This window comes from Peromyscus leucopus, chromosome X, assembly GCF_004664715.2.
Source record: "Peromyscus leucopus breed LL Stock chromosome X, UCI_PerLeu_2.1, whole genome shotgun sequence".
NCBI classification, from domain to species: domain Eukaryota; kingdom Metazoa; phylum Chordata; class Mammalia; order Rodentia; family Cricetidae; genus Peromyscus; species Peromyscus leucopus.
Window position 1 is genome coordinate 1,008,698 of NC_051083.1, and position 20,516 is coordinate 1,029,213.

General features: G+C 38.2%; 1 pseudogene; it reads left to right on the forward strand.

The window, feature by feature from the left end:
* Positions 1-310: 310 nt before the first annotated feature.
* LOC114689565 lies at positions 311-19,769 on the forward strand (annotated as a pseudogene).
* The last annotated feature ends 747 nt before the right edge of the window (positions 19,770-20,516 follow it).

Here is a 20,516-nt window from a genome sequence, read left to right on the forward strand (position 1 = left end):
TTGTCCAAAGAGTCTACCTGAGGCTAATGTGAAGAGTTTTGGATTAATTCTGTTGGCACAGAAAAATCTCAAAACAATCTAGTATAGACCCTGTTTTTTCTTTATTAGTGGTAATTCAAATCTCTGAGTTTTAGGCCAGCTGGTCTATAGAGAAAGTTTCAGGACAACCAAGCCTACGCAGTGGTGTCACTATAAAGCTTGTGAAGGTGTAACTGAATGAGGGGGCAATATTCCAACCCCAGAAAGCAGCAGAGCTTGGTAGTTTGAGGCATGTGGCTGTGGCTCTAGTTTTAGAGTTAACAAAAGGTTTATGGAATTTGCTTCTGCATCTAAAGAACGCCTCAGAGCCAGGCATGTTTCAGGGGTGTCCCTGAATGGAGGCCTTGAGAGACCATTTTTTGAAGCTGTGAAGGTGAAGCCTGATTGTCTTGGAGACTCCAAGATGCTAGAGATGTCAGAGCCATGGGATACCTGCTTAAAAGAGCTGCTAACAAGGAGTGGTACCAGCCCAAGAGAAAGAAGTATATTGTAGTCAACAGAGCCGATCAGAGTTGGAGATCTGAAGAATGTTTTGACATCAGACATGGAGATGCAGAGTTTGGAGTTTGTCCAGTTGGTTTTCATCTTGCTTTGGTCCAGTATTTCCTCACTATGCTCCCTTACCTATGTTGGGAATGGTAATGTATATCCCACCATTATATGTTGGAAGTATGTGGTCTGATTTTTTTTTTTATTTTATAGGGGATTACAAAGAAGAGATTGCTTGAATCTCAGAAGAGACTTTAAACTTTGGACTTTAAAACATTGTTGAGACTGTGATAGAATATGGGGACTTCTAAAGTTGGACTAAATGCATCTTGCATCATTATAGTTTACATGTTTATGGGGACCAGGGAGTGGGATGTGATAGTTTGAATGTAATTGGCCCCATAAGATCATAGGAAGTGGTACTATTGGGATTTAAGGTCTTGTTGAAGAAAGTGTGTCAGTATTGGGGCAGGCTTTGAGATCTCTTTTGCTTAACCTTTGCTCAGTGTCACAGTCCATTTCCTGTTGCCTTCTGATAAAAATGTAGCCAGCAGCATGTCTACTTGAGTGCCTCATGCTACCCACCATGCTGATCATGTATTCAACTTCTGAAACCATAAATGAGACACCTCGGTTAAATGTTTTCTTCATAAGAGTTGCTGTAGCCATGGTGTCTCTTCACAGCAATAGAACTCTAAGATAACAAGCAACGTTATTTTCTTTTCTTTTCTTTTTTTTTTTTTTTTTTTTTTTTGGTTTTTCGAGACAGGGTTTCTCTGTGTAGCTTTGCGCCTTTCCTGGAACTCGCTTTGGAGACCAGGCTGGCCTCGAACTCACAGAGATCCACCTGGCTCTGCCTCCCGAGTGCTGGGATTAAAGGCGTGTGCCACCATATATGCTAGAAAATGTGAAATACCACCTTCATACTTTTTTAAAGGAAATGGGTCCTGAGTATTTAGCATGAATATCAGATCTTCCTGGTGAAGAAAAGGGTTGAAAATACTGAGATATGGCACTCACTCTCAGGGATGCTGATGTAATGAGCTGGAGGAATCCCAAATGTCAGGTTTTCTAAAAATCTTCTAGGTGATTCCAAAATATGAAAAGTCAATGAAGATCTCTAAGGAGCCCTTTACACTTAGCACACACCCAAAACACCTGGGAAGCTAGTCAAGTACCTGTACATTCTTAGTAACCATTTCCCACAATGCTCAAACTTAAAATTTTGTGATCACTTTTTGAGTTGCAAGGTCCTGGTATCCTAAGATCATGGGTCAATTGTTATAATTATTCAATTAATATACTGCTTGTTATTTGCCTGTTTTATGACTAACTCCTGCATCTCATCTGGCCATGAGTTTATATATATATGAGAATAGAAACTTGTCTACTCCAGAGAAACTATTTCATAGCAACTGAGAGTATATGTATCATTGTATATTGCAGATAGCCTATTTCTGAGAAGTCATGAGCAGATAAACTGTATTAAAAGATGCAATTGTGATGCTCTCAGATGAGGGATTCTTGGATAATCATAATAACTGACTTTATCCAACTACCTGTGTACTTTGATGAGGGAAATATGACAAAGTTAGAGATATTCATATAATTTCCAAGAACAATGTACCCATGCTATGCTTGTATACAAGTCTGATTTTGGCTCAGAAAACCAGTTGCCCAAATGATTAGAGGAGAGGTAACTGTTAAAGGCAGATCTGAGCAGAGAGAGCTGTCTGTTCTACCTCTGGCACTTTTGCATAAGACAACTTTTGTCTTTTGCTTGTTTTTAATATGCAAGCATATGATTACACCCATGATTCCAGGGAGAGAATTATATAAAGCTATTGCACATTGAGATGTCCATAGTCATTATCTAGTTTAAAAAGCAAAAGGCTTCTCTTTTGACTGAGAGGAATAGTTCTTCTTTGTACAAAAGCATAAAATTGAAGTATCCAGCACAGGAAAGAGAGGCAGCACATAGCCATGACAGACAGTTGTGAGTGTTAGTGACTTAATCTCCTATGTTGCAAATGATCATTATCCAAAAGCAGTGAATTCTCAAAACTTGTCTTTTCTTGTTTATGAAAGAGTAGTCCTTCACTATAGGGCTGTTACAAAGAAGCATTCAGTCAAGGTAAACAGATTATAAAGCAAACCATATGCAGAATGGTATAAACACTTCAAGGAACAAGTGTCACCATGACAAAGCTGTCACTTCAAGCTCTATTGCTTTCAGCCACTGGAGAAACCTTTGGAAGAAGCCTCAGATTCAATTATTTGAAGTAAAGATTTATTTTATTTTTATTTCTGTATGTGTCTGTGTCTTCCTGAATGAATGTCACATGTGCACAGGTGCCCACATGTCCAGAAAATGACTTTGGATCCCCTGGAGCAGCAGTTACAAGTAATTGTGAGTTCAGGTACTCTGCAAGAGTGTGCAGCTCTTAACTGAGGAACTATCCTACCAGACCCTAATATTTGAATTAAAGCACACAGATGTAGTGAACAAAAATGAAATGGCTATTAAATCTAACAACTGGTATGATCTTTCCATAAGTCACTGGGATAGGTGCTGAATCTGGGTTCCTTCCAGCCTATAAACTCAGTTTCCATTGAGTGGATAGAGAGACTACCCCACAACAGCCATGGTGTTTTGCTCCCTCTGTCCTCTCTCCTTTCAATACACCTCTTTGCTTGCATCCATCTGTGTTCTGTAGGATCTGTAATTATAGAGATGTGGGTCAGCTTTGATATCTGTCCTTTGGGTTTGAATCCAGTTTTTATTTTTAATTAATTTATTTTCTCTGTGTGTGTTTTGACTGTATGTATATCTGTGCACTGCATGCAGGTCTGGTGTGCAAGAAAGTCACATGAGGACATTGGATCACCTGGAATTGAAGTTATAAACAGTTGTAAGCTACCTCATGGGTGATGAACCTGAGTGTTCTGCAAGAATAAGTGTTCTTAACAAGCAAACCATCTGTTCATCCCTTAAATCCAGCCTTTAACCACCATTAGTTATGTCGTTTAAAGAAAATGGCCCTTTCTTAACTCATCGTTCCCACATTTGAAATGTAACTAATAAAGGTCTCTACCATGTGGAGGCAGTAAGTATTAAAAGTAAATAGCTTGGACTTTTAAAGCAATGGCTTGATTCATAGAAGATATGAACACTGAAATATTTTTATCAGTGTGCTTCCTCTGGGAGGTAAAATGGAATGATTTCTTTTTACCAACATTTATATCTCTGTGTTTGTGCATCTGCGTGTGTGTATGTGTGTGTGTGTGTGTGTGTGTGTGTGTGTATGCATGAGTGTATTTGCATATGTGTGTGTTTCTCTCTGTGTATATAAGTGTATGAGTGCATCTGTGTGTTTGTTTGTGTGTATATATTTGTGTGTTGCTCTTTCTCATGTCACATCATCACCTTTCATAAAAAATGCAGTAAGTGTCCAGTAATTTGGTCTTACTCTTTTGCAGCTCATCACCCTTATAGCACCTCAACTGACTTGCACCTGCTACAGTTTGCTGCCCAGCTTATTTATTTCTCTCACTTGTTTCTCTACAACTTCTTCTGTGAAAGGACTCTGCTTTGTGGATTTTTGCCTACAATATCACATACGCATTTTGCTATTGTTGGAATACCAAAGACAGCTTATGTTTTTAGATGATTTTGGATGACCTGTCTATCTGCATATAAGCAAGGATAAAGTTTATAGGTAGGAAAGCACAAACCTTTAAGACTTAGATGAGATAACATAATACAGAGACTATAAACCTCATTCATTTCATATTTTTAACTATTAACCAGTTATACTGTATCAAAGAAATTCCTAAATTTTCTTTGTTTATGTGCATGTATGTACATTTTCCCTTGTGCATGCACATGTGAATTTGTGTATATATATCAGCAGACTTGCAAGTATGTGTATGCATCTATATGTGCATGCTTATGGAGGTCAGAGACTGACATTAGATGTCTTTTATCTATAATCACCTCTTTCCTTTTTGAGACAACCTGGGCTTTCACCAAACCTAGAGCTTACCTATTTGGCTTGACTGGCTGGCTAGCAGGCCCAGGGATCCTCCTATCTCTACCTGACCAGCACAGAAATTATTGGTATTTGCTGCCATACCCATCTTTACATGGATGATCATAGTCTAAATGTATTGTCTTTATTCTTACCCTAAAAACACTTTACCCATGAGCCATCTCCCTAGCCCACATGCCTCACATATGTAGGGCAGAGAAATTTGAGGTAAATTCAACACATAGGCAAAAGGAAATGTCCAACAGCCAACACCAAATAGTACAATGGGCTCTAGCTTGATATTAGTTTCCTTGATACTAATTTTATGTGTGTAATATGCTAATAAAGTAATTGGGGAAAGTAACAGTCTCAAATTTTGTTTCATTTTCTTTTTCTCTACTAGAAGCAGAATTACATAATTTATATGAATCATTGTCAAGGACAAAGCAATGCTGATATTTCTAAATGCCCTAGAAGTCACTGAGTTTGGAATAGAGAAGCAAGACTTATATGTATTTTTTTTCTTTTTTTTTTTAACCTACTGTTATTGTTTTGAGATATGTTGTCACTACGTAGCTGAGTCTGGCCTCAAACTCACACTCTGCCTTTTGGATGCTGAGATTAGAGGTATGCAACATGATAACTAGCCCCAGATAGTGTAATTTAGAATGGAGATAGAGAAAGGAGCATCTTTAAATCCAAATTTGAAATATTAACATTTGATTTTTAGTCATCCCTGGCAATTTCTTGCACCATCTCTTGATTTACAGGTATCTAACTTGTAAACACTTCCCCAAAGCCTCACCATGGGTGTCTTCAAAGATGTGTTCATTGCAGCTAAGCACTCATGTAGCCTCTTGACTTTCTCCTCCTTTGAGATCAACTCCCATGTAAAAGAGATGCTGTGTTTATAATTTTTATCTATATTTTGGAGGTGTTGTTGAAATCTAAAGAAGGATGAAGTTCAGAATCACCAAAAGTCATCCTAAGACTTAATGATAAAGTAGGGAAGATATTCCACATAGATGCATCTTTTATAATTAGTAGCTTGTCCAGTTGGATCAATGTCAAAAGGAGAAAGTTAGTTTACTCCTTATACACAAGCTCTGAAAGAATGAAAAAAAAAACCATTCTTTTGATCCCAGAATCACAGAAAGAATGGGAGGGAGGTCATATATCAAACCATGTAATGAATATAATAATACCACATCCAGATTATGTCACTTTTAAAATACAGCAATGCTCTGTTTGCTTTGTTCAAGATTTTACTATATTTCAAAAGAAGACCACCCAAGAAAATTAGTGAGCATATCCATGGTAAACATGAATCTTTCCTTAGTGATTTTACGTTTTTGCTCTACAATTGTTAGATGGACCTAGGTCAAAATCCTTCAGTTTTCTTCCAGCAAGACTCAGTACCTCCTTTAGATAAATAAATACAGATCTTGGTGGTTGCAAATTATTTGATTACACTGTGTAAATACATATCATTGTGATTGGTTTGATAATAAGCTAAATGGCCAATAGCTAGGCAGTAAGTATAGCAGAACCTTCTCAAAAGAGAGAGCTCTGGGAAGAAGGCAGTTCGCCAGCCAGACAAGAAAGCAGGTTGGGTATAACAGAGTAAAAGTAACTGACCCATGTAAAAGAATATAGATTTTAAAATATGGGTTAATTGAAGTTATAAGAACTAGTTAAAGCTGGGTGGTGGTGGTGCAGACCTTTAATCCCAGAACTCTGGAGGCAGAGCCAGGTGGGTTTCTGCAAGTTTAAGGCCAGCCTGGTCTACAGAGAGAGATCCAGAACAGGCAATAAAATTACATAGAGAAACCTTGTCTTGACAAAAAAAAAAAAAAAAAAAAAAAAAAACTAGTTAAGAACAAGCCTAAGCTAAGGTTTCTGCTTATAAGAATGTCTGTGTATAAATACCTAATTATAATTTAATGATACATTTTCCTTTTAAATACATATTTGAAACATAATTATTTAATTATTTGATGTTAACACTTGTTTGGATGTTGACCAGTTCTGCATCTCTGTGTAAATTGCCATCTGCTGCAAAAAGAAGCTTTTATAATGAGAGTCAAGATACACAATAATCTATGGGTATAAAGATAAGTCATCAGAAATCAGATTAATATCATGTTCAATTACCAGAATAATAGTACTAGGTGCTCTCCCAGGAGCTATGACCTGTCTTGCCATAGATTCTTGACCACAATAGTGTTGACATGCATGTACTTTGACTTGTAGGGGAGCTTTAAATACATTCAGAAATGGTTGATTATTTCCATGATATCTCTTGATATTATTGGACTATGTCTTGTCAGGTGGGTTATTGTAGGTCACAAGACTCACTGATAGGTAGGACTGATGTTTAATTTTCTCCACTAGTAGTGATCTTAGCATATTCCAGCACTATAAAATCTAGCCCTACTGGATGAAGCTTCCAGGTGAGTGCTGGTCATGTTCTCTGTGTTCTCAGTTGTGTCAATTATAGCAATAGTGTCTCACTGTCAAAATTGGGGGAAGGGGTTGGTCTAAGGCAATGGCAATAACCTGTGATATTTACGGGTCTGTGGGGCCTCACTTGCCAAGAGTTCTAAAAGAGGTAACCCATCCCTGCCACTGGGCTTTTTATTTGCTAACCTGTGGTATCCAGTAGGGACTTTATTGCCCCAATATAGGATTATTTGATATAAAATCTTTTTTATGTGCACATGAATATATTTCAGGAAGCTTCTATAGTAATGTGTTTCCATGTGAAATTTTAGAAAATGTTTTTAATGTTAAGTATCCATCTTATCTTCCCCCTTCTATCCTGACCTCTTAGCTCTCATCAGAGGAGAAGCTTCTTCTTAAAGTAGGTGGTTATTACCATAAAGATCAACAACTGATCAATATGCAAAGAAAAAGAGACTGTAAATGCTCAGCCCAAAGTGGGACAGCTATTTCAAAGTCCCTCCTCTTCAGTCTCAGGGATGATTGTGAAAAGATGTGATAGAAACATACTAGGTTTATCCTTCTGAGTCTGGGCTACGTCACTCAAGATGATATTTTCTAGTTCCATCCATTTGCCTGCAAATTTCATGATATCATTGTTTTTTACTGCTGAGTAGTACTCCATTGTGTATATGTGCCACATTTTCTTTATCCATTCTTCAGTTGACGGGCATCTAGGTTGTTTTCAGGTTCTTGCTATTATGAATATTGCTTCTATGAACATAGTTGAGCATGTGTCCTTGGGGTAAGATTGAGCATTCCTTGGGTATATGCCCAAGAATGGTATAGCTGGGTCATAAGGAAAACTTATTCCCAATTTTCTGAGAAACCACCATAGTGATTTCCAGAGTGGCTGTACAAGTTTATACTCGAACCAACAGTGGAGGTGTGTTCCCCTTGCTCCACATCCTCTCCAACATAAGCTGTCTTCAGTGTTTTGATCTTAGCCATTCTGACAGGTGTAAGATGGTATCTCAGAGTTGTTTTGATTTACATTTCTCTGATGACTAAGGATGTTGAGCAATTCCTTAAATGCCTTTCAGCCATCTAAGCATCTTCTGTTGAGAATTCTCTATTAAGCTTTGTAGCCCATTTTATAATTGGATTGCTCAGTATTTTGAAGTCTAGCTTTTTGAGTTCTTTATATATTTTGGAGGTCAGCTCTCTGTCAGATGTGGGGTTGGTGGTCTACTCTGGTGACCAGTCTAGCAAATAATCTAGCTGTCATCATAGAGCCTTTGTCCAGTGACTGATGGAGGCAGATGCAGAGATCCATGACCAGGCACCAGGCTGAGATCCAGAAATCCAATTGATGAGAGAGGAGGGATTCTGCAGGTGAGGGACGTCGAGATCATGATGGGAGGATGTGCAGAGATAACTGGCCACACTAGTGGAAGCCCACGAACTGTGGACTGGTGGCTGTGGAGCCCCCATGGGAATGGGCTAGTTTCTCTGGATATGGAAGATGGTTGTTTGGCTTGAACTATTTGGGAGGCACCCAGGCAGGGGGATTGAGATCTGTCCCTGGTGCATGGGCAGGCTTCTGGGAATCTGGTGTCTGTGGTGTGACACCTTGCACAGCCTTGGTGCAGTGGGAAGCGACTTGGACCTGCTTAAGCTCAGTGTGCTGAACTCTGCTGACTCCCCATGGGAGATCTTGATTTTGGGGATGTGGGGATGAGGGGTGACTTGGGAAAGAGGGCTGGGAGTGGGAGAAGGGAGGAGGGATATCTGTGGGTGGTATGTGGAGTGACTAGAAAATTTCTTAATAAAGAAAAATGTGTTAGAAGCAGTTTAAGAGCCCAAGGGAGTTGTTTACAAGGAAACAGTGTCTCCAAATTCATAAGGGCAGTTGGCTATATGAATTTACACTGGTTATTATAACATGCACAGGACCTGTGCAAACTCAAGTTCCATCTTGGAGAGGGGAAATGGGTTTGAAGTGATTCACATAGACTAGGAATTATTGACAAGAAATAACTTCTGGGAGAGGAAGAGACAGTTTTCTATATGATTGTCACTCCTGGTAAGCATGCCATGCACCAATGAAAGACCATACATGCAAGAATGTATTGGAAGCAAAAGGTGGACTTGATCACTGTGGAGGAAAAATAGGAAGACACAAAGTTTGGTAGGTAGGGAAGGAGGATCTCCGAGGATTCATGGAGATAAATATGAACAAAACATGGTGTATAAAATTCTCATGATGCTAATTAAAAAAAGGAGAAAAATGTTGTATGTGAATGGGACAGGACCAAGGTGTTGATGAAAATTTTTCCCAGGCCCTTTGCCTTACCATTCTATTTCTAGTCTATGGAGCACAGGGTTAGAGTAATCACTATGCCTTGCTAAATGATGTATACTTTGTTTCTCAGTCAAATGGCAGTTTCCTTCTGTCATATATTTTCAGTGACTGTTTCAACAAAGATTTGTTACCCACCCCAGTAATGGTGAAGTAGGATCCTGCTGCTTACCACAGTATTTGAATTACACCTTAAAATTTTAATGATGTGGCTTCAGGAATGATGAAATTTCGCAATATCCAGCTCTCTTCTCCATAAGCACTTTTCATTTATAGGCTTCAATAATCAATTCTTGACAATGCTCATGGGATGCTGCATTAGTTAAAGAATAGACATACGTATTTCTCCTTCAAACTTTCATTGCACATTCATTGTTTCACAGTATTGCCGGTAATGTTTTCCAGATTCCCCAAATTTATCAGGCTCTGAGCACACATAAAACAATGATTTCTTCACATGTTTATCAAAGATTTCAAAAAGCCGTATAACAGATAATATAATATTTTTGGGAAGGCAAAAGTTAATATATTCACTAAAATACCTCCCTAAACATGAAACACAAATGTGAATATTGAAACATAAAGGTGGATATCTATAAATCCACAGTTTTTAATGAAAATGCAAATAATAATGACATCAAAGATTAACTACTGTTCAACATGAGATGACCACATTTCAAACATTATGCTAATTATATAACCATCATTACATTAGGTAATTCTAATGGGTCCAGAGAGGTTAATATCATTATTGTTCCTTCCATGATAGTTAGTTTTATATGACATTTGTCTAAACTACACTGACTACATCTTGGGCAAAACATCAATCTAGACATTGCTATGAAATTTGATTTTAAGTGTGATTAGCATTTAAATCAGTAGACTTGATGTAAGCAGATTGCAATCTGCTGTGTGAATGGGCCACATACAATCAGTTAAAGGTCTTAATGAATGAAACAATGAGATCCTCTGAGAAAAAAAGAGAGTTCTGTCTCCAGGATGCCTAGGGGCAAGAACTGCAATCAATATCAACTCTTCAGGGCTCACCACCCTGCACTTGCCAGGTCCTGCACTTACACAAGCCAATTTCTTAATCTCTCTCTCTGTCTGTCTCTTTCTCTCCATGGACATAATTAAATGTTTTCAGTTGATAAAACAAAGGCTATAGGTATTACCTAAGGGGAACTTCTTGGGCATATTGACAAATGATGTACTTGATCTTTTCATTATAAAGTAGATATTCTTTACCATTGCTATAACCTTAAGATATTAATAATTATCTTTGTCAAATAACTGTACATGTGGTATAAACTGTAATATGAGGCTCATTGACCCAGTGAAGAATCTGATCTTCCTATCATTAAGGACTTAATCAGATTGATGAATTCTGTTAAATAATTAGTAATAAATTCCTCAAATGACTGAGTCTTGTATCCATGCTACAAACTATCTTTCTCAGTATAGAGGCAAGGATGGCACAAATTACAGATTCTTCCCTTTAGAGTTAATATTCTCAAATGTATTGTCTTAAAGGAAACAAACAAAAGAACTGAAAAGCTTAAATCCTTAGAATAATATCTGATTAATTTGAAAGTTCTATAACTACTTAAGAAATGACACAGCTTTGCTAACTCCAAACCACTATTGAGTACAAATATAATCTACATATGTTTTTATATTCAAAAAATATACAGTAGGAGATGGTCTATGAAAGGCAGATAATAATCTCCTTAGGGTTTTTAGAAGCAATGAAAGAAAATATGTATTCTTCATCTTCAATTTTTTTAAAAAGCCAGTATATGACAAAAATATTTCAATAAAAATATTTTACAAAGAATTTTCTTAGCAATATGCTTTGGTTTTGCTGATTGCTTTTTTCCCACAGTACATGAGCCAATGTAAGAATGTAACACATAAAACAATGTAATTTTAAATAAATATTTCTCTGTAGTTGTACTACAAAGTAATTGGTACAATAAAACTTCAGAGAAATTGTCAGTTTTCACATCAGAACATGAAAGGTATTTTCCCATTTATTTAATTATACAGGGAAACATTTTTTTCCTTAGGCCAGACAATGACATTTTCTCTATTTTTTCATGTCCTAAACTTACAAGTAAATTAGACAAAAGAAAAAAAAAAGATTTTTTCTTGGTTCTGTCAATGCTTCTGGCTCTGTTAATATCCTGGAACTACTAATTGTAATAATATCAAGAAGATAGACAGATAATGGGCAGTGGTTTCCTTGGTGAGAAGAGGAGGAAGAGGAGGGTGAGAAGGAGAGGAATCATGGAGAAGAATGATAATGAAGCAAGCTTAAATGCTAAGCCTGGAGCATGCTTTAATAGTTACGTATATGGTAATATTCATAAAAGCTCTTTAAAAAAAATTTGCAATTAATGGTATTTAATTTGATTCTTTTTCCTTTTTTGAAATTTTTATTAGTTCTTTGAGAACTTTATACAATGTGTTTGGATCATATTCATCCCCTTCCCCAACTCCTCCATGATCTACTCCTCTTCAGCATCCACCCATTTTTTCTACTTTTTTTTTCTTACTCATTAAGTACAATTTGTGCTGCCTTTTGTGTTTTTGGTTTTGTGACTATCCAATGGAATGTGGTTGACTTACCAAGGGTTATCTTTTTAAAAGAATACTGACTCTCCTTCTCCTGCAGCTTTCAATTGTCAATTTTTCACCAACTAGGGGTGGGACTTCATACCTACCTACCCTCACCAAGTTGGGATTTGATGTGATTTGAGCTTGCATAGGTCTTGGGTATGCTATCAAAACTGCTATGAATTCCTATGTGCATCTGTACCGTTATGTCCATAAGATGCAATTTTCTTGTCATTATCCACTATCTGGATCTAACATCCATATTATCCCTCTTTCTGCAACCATTTCTGAGCATTTGTAAGAGGACATGTGATAAAGATGTTCCATTTAGGGCTGTACCTTGACCAGGGATCTCTGTGTTAATCACCATTTACTGCAAATCAAAGCTTCTCTTATATGGATTGAGAGATGCATTAATATAAGAGGGTAATGATAACACGTGAGAAGTCAGTTTAATATGTCCATTCAGTAGAACAATAGTAGTAGGTTGTCTCTTAGGACCCATGATCTGTTTAGCCAAAGGTTCCTGACCATGATGATAATATCTGATTCTTAAAACACTTACAGATTTCAGAACATTTTTATATTTACACAAAATTTGAGAAAATACTAGAGGCATTTCCATATAACACTTGCCATACTTTCTCAATTATTGCCATCTTGCATTTGTGAAGTCTGAAGTTAGAATTAATGGGTCAGTGATGCTGTTATTATTTATCACATTCTAGAGCTTCCCCTTTATTTTGTGTCTTTATATTGATGTCTGTTGCTTATCTTGTTTCTGTATGATGAAATTCCTAATATATGTATTTTATAATTTTCCAGAAAGACTTCCCATAGTTGTTGGATACTTGCATTTTTTTTTATTTCTCTAAATTGTATTCCAGTAGTTTGTATTGTTATGTTCTCAAGGTCAGAGCTTCTTTCATTGGTCATGGACAGTCTATAGTGAGGCTGTTGAAGGCATTCTTCATTTCTGTTATGAGTGAGTTACTTTCCAGGCATCTGTTTATCTTCATTTGTTCCTTTTTTCTTCCTTTTTCCTCCTCCTTTTCCACTACTCCTCCTTCTCTCTTTGATGGACTTTTTTGAAAATAAGTTTTTTTTTATTTTTTTATTTTACACCACCATTCAGTTCCACATAATAGCCACAGATTCCCCTGTTCTCCCCCTCTCACCCCCTCCCCCTCCCCCAAGCCCACCCCCCATTCCCACCTCCTCCAGATCAGACTCCAAGAACACATCAGAACAATTATCCACCATGATCAAGTAGGCTTCATCCCTGGTAAAAATAAGGTTTTATTAGCTTAGGTTGACTTTGAACTCTCAGCCATCCTCTGGTTTCAGCTTCTTAAGTGCCAGAGATACAGGAATGAGTGAACATGTTAAGTTTAACATTTCTGCTTTATTCTTAGTTTAAGATTTTATCACCCTGATTACCTTATGCATCTATTCTAGCATGGTGTCTACTTTTCATTTTTAATGTAATATTTTATTAATTCTTTGAGAATTATGTACATGCACACAATGTATTTTGATCATATTCAACCCCCTCCCCTCCCCCTAATTTTCCCAAATTAATCATCACTTCCATCTCTCCCAAATTTTGTCCATTTTGTTTGTTTGTTCATAGCCTACTGATTCTAATTTGTGCTATCCATGTAAGCATAACTTTGGGAGCAATCACTGGAGTATGGTCAATATACCAGGAGCCACACCCTTAAAGAAAACTTACTCTCTCCCAAAAGTCATCAACTATCAATATCTCCTCAATTAATGAAGGATTGTTAGCCATGCTACCCATGATGAAATGTGACTGACTTGAACTTGTACAGGTGATATATACAACTATTATGCAGACATCAGTGCAGCAGTCCTGTGATGACCCAAAGATATTTTTCTGGTCCTTATGACCTCTGACTCTTACCATCTTCCCTCATCCTCTTCTGCAATGGTCCCTGAGTGTTTATACTTTGCTAATAAAAAATAAAACTTGCAATAACTTATTTTTGGTTGTTTCAAAATCCCTATCTGGCAATTCCAATGTGTTTTAATCTCATTTTTGTGTATACTTTGCCTATTCATAGTGTGATTTTCTTGTCTTTTGTTGTGACTTTTAGTTTTTTGTTGAAAACTGGATATAACAGAATGGATAAAATAAAAGAACTGATTGGGTAGTTTTGTTTGAGTTCGTTTGTTTGTTTGTGGTTTTTATTTTATGTTACCATTAAGTATTAGGTAATATTTGTAATATTTTTAGTGTGAAAATTTTTGATTTTCTTTTCCTCATCTTGTTTTTGAGTGACCCAAATACTACTAGATGTCCTCTCAATCATAACCTACTGCCATTATGCTAGCAATAATTGCTAATGGCATCTATTACAGCATGACAAAGCTATTTTGTTATAAGTAATCATTTTTCATGAATAATAACAAATGTGTAGTTGATGGAATCAGAATTATAATTTAATCCTATGGGTAAATCTCATGATTTTAGTTCATGTGGTCTCTAGTATATGAGTTTCAGAAACATGACTATGTATTTCCCCCATTTGAGACAGGAGTGAGAATGGGAGCTGGAATCAAACAACTGCCATGCCCCACCACTGTTAAGGCCCTAATAAACTAGGTTTCTTTAGAAGGTGGCCCCTTGCCTTGGGGGCTTCTCCACAGTATTTCAGAAACACATGTAAATGCTGGAGATAAAACCATGAAAGCAAAACAATAACCTAGGACTAAAGTTTGGAAAATTTTGCCTTTCAAGCTAGTAGCCATTCCTGCCCTATCAATTATCAGTGGTCATTTTAGGGTGGCTACTAATTCTCTATCCCATTAGGTTATCGAGTTTAATGTGGTTGTGACTTGCCATATTTAGCTGTTCATTGTGATGGTAGTTTGTGCTTCAATCTCAATTCTTGATATATATAAAAAAAAGTCATCAATTTTCATTGTGTTCAGCTTAAAAACTGGAAGAGGGAGGGATGGCGTTTAGCTTTTGTAAAGATAGAGCAGAAAAATTCAAGTCTTGGTAGATCCTACTTGTATTTCATATACTACAGCTGAGACATGTAGGTTTCTAAATTTTCAAGGTTCCTTGCTTACAAGGTGCAAGATAGACAATGAACTCTGTGTAATCTTAAAGATGAGGCAGTTCCATTGTGTAAATGTACCACATTTTTTTTATTCATTCTTCAGATGAAGGGCATCTAGGTTGTTTCCAGGTTCTGGCTATTACAAACAATGCTGATATGAACATATAAGAGCAAGTTCTCTTGTGGTATGATTGAGCATTCCTTGGGTATATTCCCAAGAGTGGCATAGCTGCATCTTGGGGGAGATTGATATATTATTCAGCAGAGAAAAACAATGACATCATGAGGTTTGCAGGCAAATGGATGGATCTAGAAAAAATCATCCTGAGTGAGGTAACCCAGACTCAGAAAGACAAACATGGAATGTACTCACTCATAGGAGGATACTAGATGTGGAACAAGGATGACTGGACTGCTACTCACATAACCAGGGAGGCTACCTGGAAAACATGACCCCAAGAAAGACATGTGGATCACCCAATGACAGATAAATGGATGAGATCTACATGAACAGCCTGGACATGAGTGGGGGTAATGAAGGGCAAGGGTCGAGGGAAAGAGAGCTTGGGGAAACAGGAGATCCCAGCTGGATCAAGAACAGAGAGGGAGAACAAGGTAGGAGACCATGATAAATGAAGACCACATGAGAATAGGAAGAAGCAAAGTGCTAGAGAGGCCCACAGAAATCCCCCCACAACAGACTGCTGGAAATGGTCGAGAGACAGCCAGAACTGACCTACTCTGATTATGGGATGGCCAAACACCCTAATTGTCATGCTAGAAACCCCATCCAAGGACTGAGGAACTGGATGCAGATATCCACGGCTAGGCCCTGGGTGGAGCTCTGGGAGTCCAGTTAGCGAGAAAGAGGAGGGTTTATATGAGCAAGAATTGTTGAACCAAGGTTGGATAAAGCACATGGACAAATAGCCAACGAATGGAAACATATGAACTATGAACCAAAGGCTGAGGGGCCCCCAACTAGATCAGGCCCTCTGATTGGGTGAGACAGTCCATTGGCTTGATCTTTTGGGAGGCATCCAGGCAGTGGGACTGGGTCCTGTGCTCATTGCATGAGTTGGCTGTTTGAAACCTGGGGCTTATGTAGTGTCGCTTGGCTCAGCCTGGGAGGAGGGGACTGGACCTGCCTGGACTGAGTCTACCAGGTTGATCTCAGTCCTTGGGGGAGGCTTTGCCCTGGAGGAGGTGGGAATGGGGGATGGGCTGGGAGGAAGGGAAGGGGGCAGGAGGGGGGAGATAAGGGAATCTGTGGCTGATATGTAGAACTGAATTGTATTGTAAAATAAAATTAAATTTTAAAAAATGAGGCTGCTTCTGTCATTTTAAGTTCTTTTTATTATTTTTAATCATGTGTATGTGTATGCTCTGTGTATGTGTTTGTTCAAGTGAGTACAAGTGCTCAAGGAGCTGTAGCTGTCAGATACACCTGCAACTGGAGTAAGAGGAGATTGTGAGCTCCCCAATATAAATGCTGGGAATCAAACACAGATCCTCTGTAAAAGCCATATGAGCCCTTAATTGCTGAGCCATCTCTCTACCCAAAGAGGGCATTTTATCAATCATCCTTTTTGTTGTTTTTACCATGAAAAGGAAGCCTCAGATGGAATTCCAGAGATAGATGAATCTTTCCATGTGTGCATCTCCCTTTCATCACCTTACTGTCTGTAACCTTAAGCAACTTCTCAGATTTTCTAAGAGCATCAACAGGTGTAAGCTCTAAGAAAAAAACGTTCTAAAGGAAAGTTTCTGACTATGTACAGCAACAGAAACCTGGGCAACATGTATGAGAATGATGTCTAAGAATACTGGATAAGGGAGAAAGGAATATATTTAACAGGATGCATTTATTAACATCAATATACTAGCATAGAATTGTGTTTTCTCTTGAATATCTGTGAATCTACCTACACTGTGGCCCCAGACACTGTCACTAAGTTAGACTTGCTCTGCATGTTACCCATGGGGGAATCTGGAGTTGTTCCATTGTCTAGGCACACAAAGTGTAATGGTGAGAGGACAACCAGCTCTTTTCCATTCTAAGTGGATGCTCTGATTCTGAGGAACAAATAAATCACGGGATTATGCAATCTAAGGGGTGATATTCAGTTGCCTAAGTATAGGTGGGAATGGATACCATAACTAGAGTGCAGCCCAAGTTCTCATCAGAATATACTGACATACAGGGACATCTAGCACTAGCAGAATTGGTTGAGGTGGCTACCCACTACAGTCCTATGATTGAAATATGTGAGCAAATGGCCAGTCTGTGCTAACTCAACAAAATTATAATACCAGATGGTAGTTATCAAACAGCAAGGATTATCTTTGTACTGGAAGCCCTTTAATGTTCAAGTGAATGTGACAATTCATACATCATCAAAAGCTTGGATGACTTTATACTATATGCCACAAAGAACATACTTCTTCAATAGTCACTCACTTCTCTCTTCACGGCCCCCATAATCATGTGTGTCAAAGTTACTTTATTACCTATTCCTTAATATATTTGCAGGTAATTTTTAAGCTACACTTAATAAACTACCAATAATAGTCAAGGAAATGTTACACTATTGGATATCATCATTATTTTATATAACAAATTATGAAGCAAGTTTGCTTACATTGTATTCTAAACTTTTGATATCCTTATCAACTCACAGAAAATACAATTTTAACATAATAACTATCAGGTTTCATGATACCACAGGTCATTTTATTTAAAAGGGGTGTTGAAAAAAGATACTGGTAAAAAATTACTTCGATTTCAAATTTGTTAGCTGGAAAATAGAAAAGTAGATTGCAGACATATGGAAGGAACATTGATGAACTCACTTTAACATCTGTATAGACATATTGATGCTATTATATTCTGATTATAATTGTGCTTTACATTTGTCATAGCAGAAGAGATGCAGATGTCTTATAAATGCTATGATTTATAATACTCATGAAAAATAGAATGGAACAAGAAATTACTTGAAAAATAAAAATAATAGTTTTTACTTGGATCAGAAGAAAAATGATTTCTGGGCCTCTGTGCTCTGACAAAATTTTAGAAGCAAGATTATTATTAAAATAATTCAATGAATGGTATCACCCGCATCAAGATTAAATTCATGAATTAGGGGATGACAAGATGGTTAGGTCAGTTGCCATGCAAGCACAAAGAGCTAAGTTCAGATCCCAGTACTCCTATAAAAAGCCAGTGTGTCTGAATTCCATTTCTGGGCAGGCAGAGACAAAAGGATCCCTAACACTTGACAGCTAGATAGTTTTCCAGAATCAGCAAGCTCCAGGTTTGGTGAAAAACCCTCTATCATAAAATTAGGATGTAGATTCAGATGGCAGGGGAAGAGAAAAGGATGTAGGGGGAGTTGGGGCAGGGGAAACCATAATCAGAACATACTGTATGAAAAACATCTATTTTCAATAAAATAAAAATCCTTAAAATAAAATGCAGACAAATTTAAATAATAGATGGCAAATGAAAGAGAAAGATACCTGGTCTCCACACTTATGTAAAAACACATGTATGGGCATGCACACACACACAGCTGTGTGCATATGCATGAACATATACACATATATGCACTTAAAACACATGTGCATACACACATATAAACTATCAAATACCAAGAGATTCTCAGTGGTAAGGAATCTGTGCTCCCCTGCTTAGCTTGTTCTGGGACTTAGTTTATCTTTAGCTGGCTCAGATTTTGTTTATGCTGCCACAATTACTGAAAATTCATATATGTAACTAGACTGTTGTGTCCAGAAAAATACTGTGTACTTGAGGTTATCTGTCACCTTTTCTATGAACATCCCTAAACCTTGGGGGTGGGGAGGATGTGATAACTGTATGTTGTTTAGTGTTAAGCACTCTACAGCTAAGACTAATTTTTTTTAAGATTTACAAAAGTTTCCACTAAAAATGAGACCAGTGACTTTCTAATTTTAAGAAAGTTATTTGAAAAGGTTTTCTTCAGTCTTCTACTTTGCATCTGTCCCGCTGTACCAGGGATTCCTGATGGTTGGGTATGCCACTATCTACACCATGTTCCCAGTTTTCTCCTTAGTGTTGGACCAAGATGTGAAGCTGGAAATGGCAATTCTCTACCCAGAGTTGTACAAGGACCTCACCAAGGGGAGATCCCTTTCTTTTAAGACCTTCCTCATTTGGGTTTTGATCAGTATTTACCAAGGTGGCATCCTCATGTACGGGGCTCTGGTGCTCTTCGAGGCGGAGTTCGTCCATGTCGTGGCCATCTCCTTCACAGCACTCATCCTGACTGAGCTGCTCATGGTAGCTCTGACTATCAGGACATGGCACTGGCTGATGGTTGTGGCAGAGTTCCTCAGTCTGGGCTGCTATGTTGCCTCACTTGCTTTCCTAAATGAGTAGTTTGCTATAGGCAGAGTATCTTTTGGCGCTTTCTTAGATATTGCCTTCATCACAACTGTGACCTTCTTGTGGAATATGTCAGCCATCACTGTGGTCAGCTGCCTTCCACTCTACGTGCTCAAGTACTTGCTGTCCCCTCCCAGCTACTCCAAGCTGTCCTCCTGAGTATGACAAGAGGCCAGGTAGAGACACTCCTGCGCTGGGCAGCATGAGGGCCTGGCACTGCTGGTGGGCTGAGGGCTGAGCTCCCCGGCCTTCCTCCCAGTGTCTGTGCTGAAGCAGTGGGAACAGCTACAGAAGGGAAGTGATTGCTTCAGCACGGCTGGGCAGGCTTTAGTGCCTGAGCATCCGAAGCCTGATTCCTGCAGTGTCCCAGCACTGGGCAACTTTGTTTGATGGTGTACTGTAGAAAGCCATTCCTGCTCAGACTGGAGATGCCATGCCTGCTCATGCCACTGAGCCTCAGCAGACAGTGGGCCTGCTTGTCCACGCTCTGCCACTGGCACACTCCTCTTCAGATGCAGTTTCGCTTCTCAGTGGACAATACATACATAACAAGCCCAATGGCCAAGCGGTGACACTTCTGATATCCTAATTCCGTTGCAGTTATGAATGTAAGCCATTCCCCATGGCACTGCTGTTAGCTGGTACATTTTTATATCTGTAAAACCATATTCAACCCGTTTACGTAGAACTCACATGTCCTGTGTCACTCACAGCACCACAGTGAAAATATGAAATCAATGGTTTAAACATTAACCTTCAAACATCTGAACTTAAAACCACAATGGAAATTTCAACTACTCTTATAGTCTCAAATATGAACTCAACCATAGAGTTCAATCTTAGAAGTTATTCTTTAAAACTTGCCATTAGCATCCTTCAAGACATCCTATCAAATAAAACCACCTGTCCATGGAATGTTTGTGTAAGAAGCAAGATTGGTGGTCTGGGATACAGGTCAATGGTAGAGCAAGCCCCTAGCATTTGGTAGGCCCTGGGCTTGATCCCTACCACTG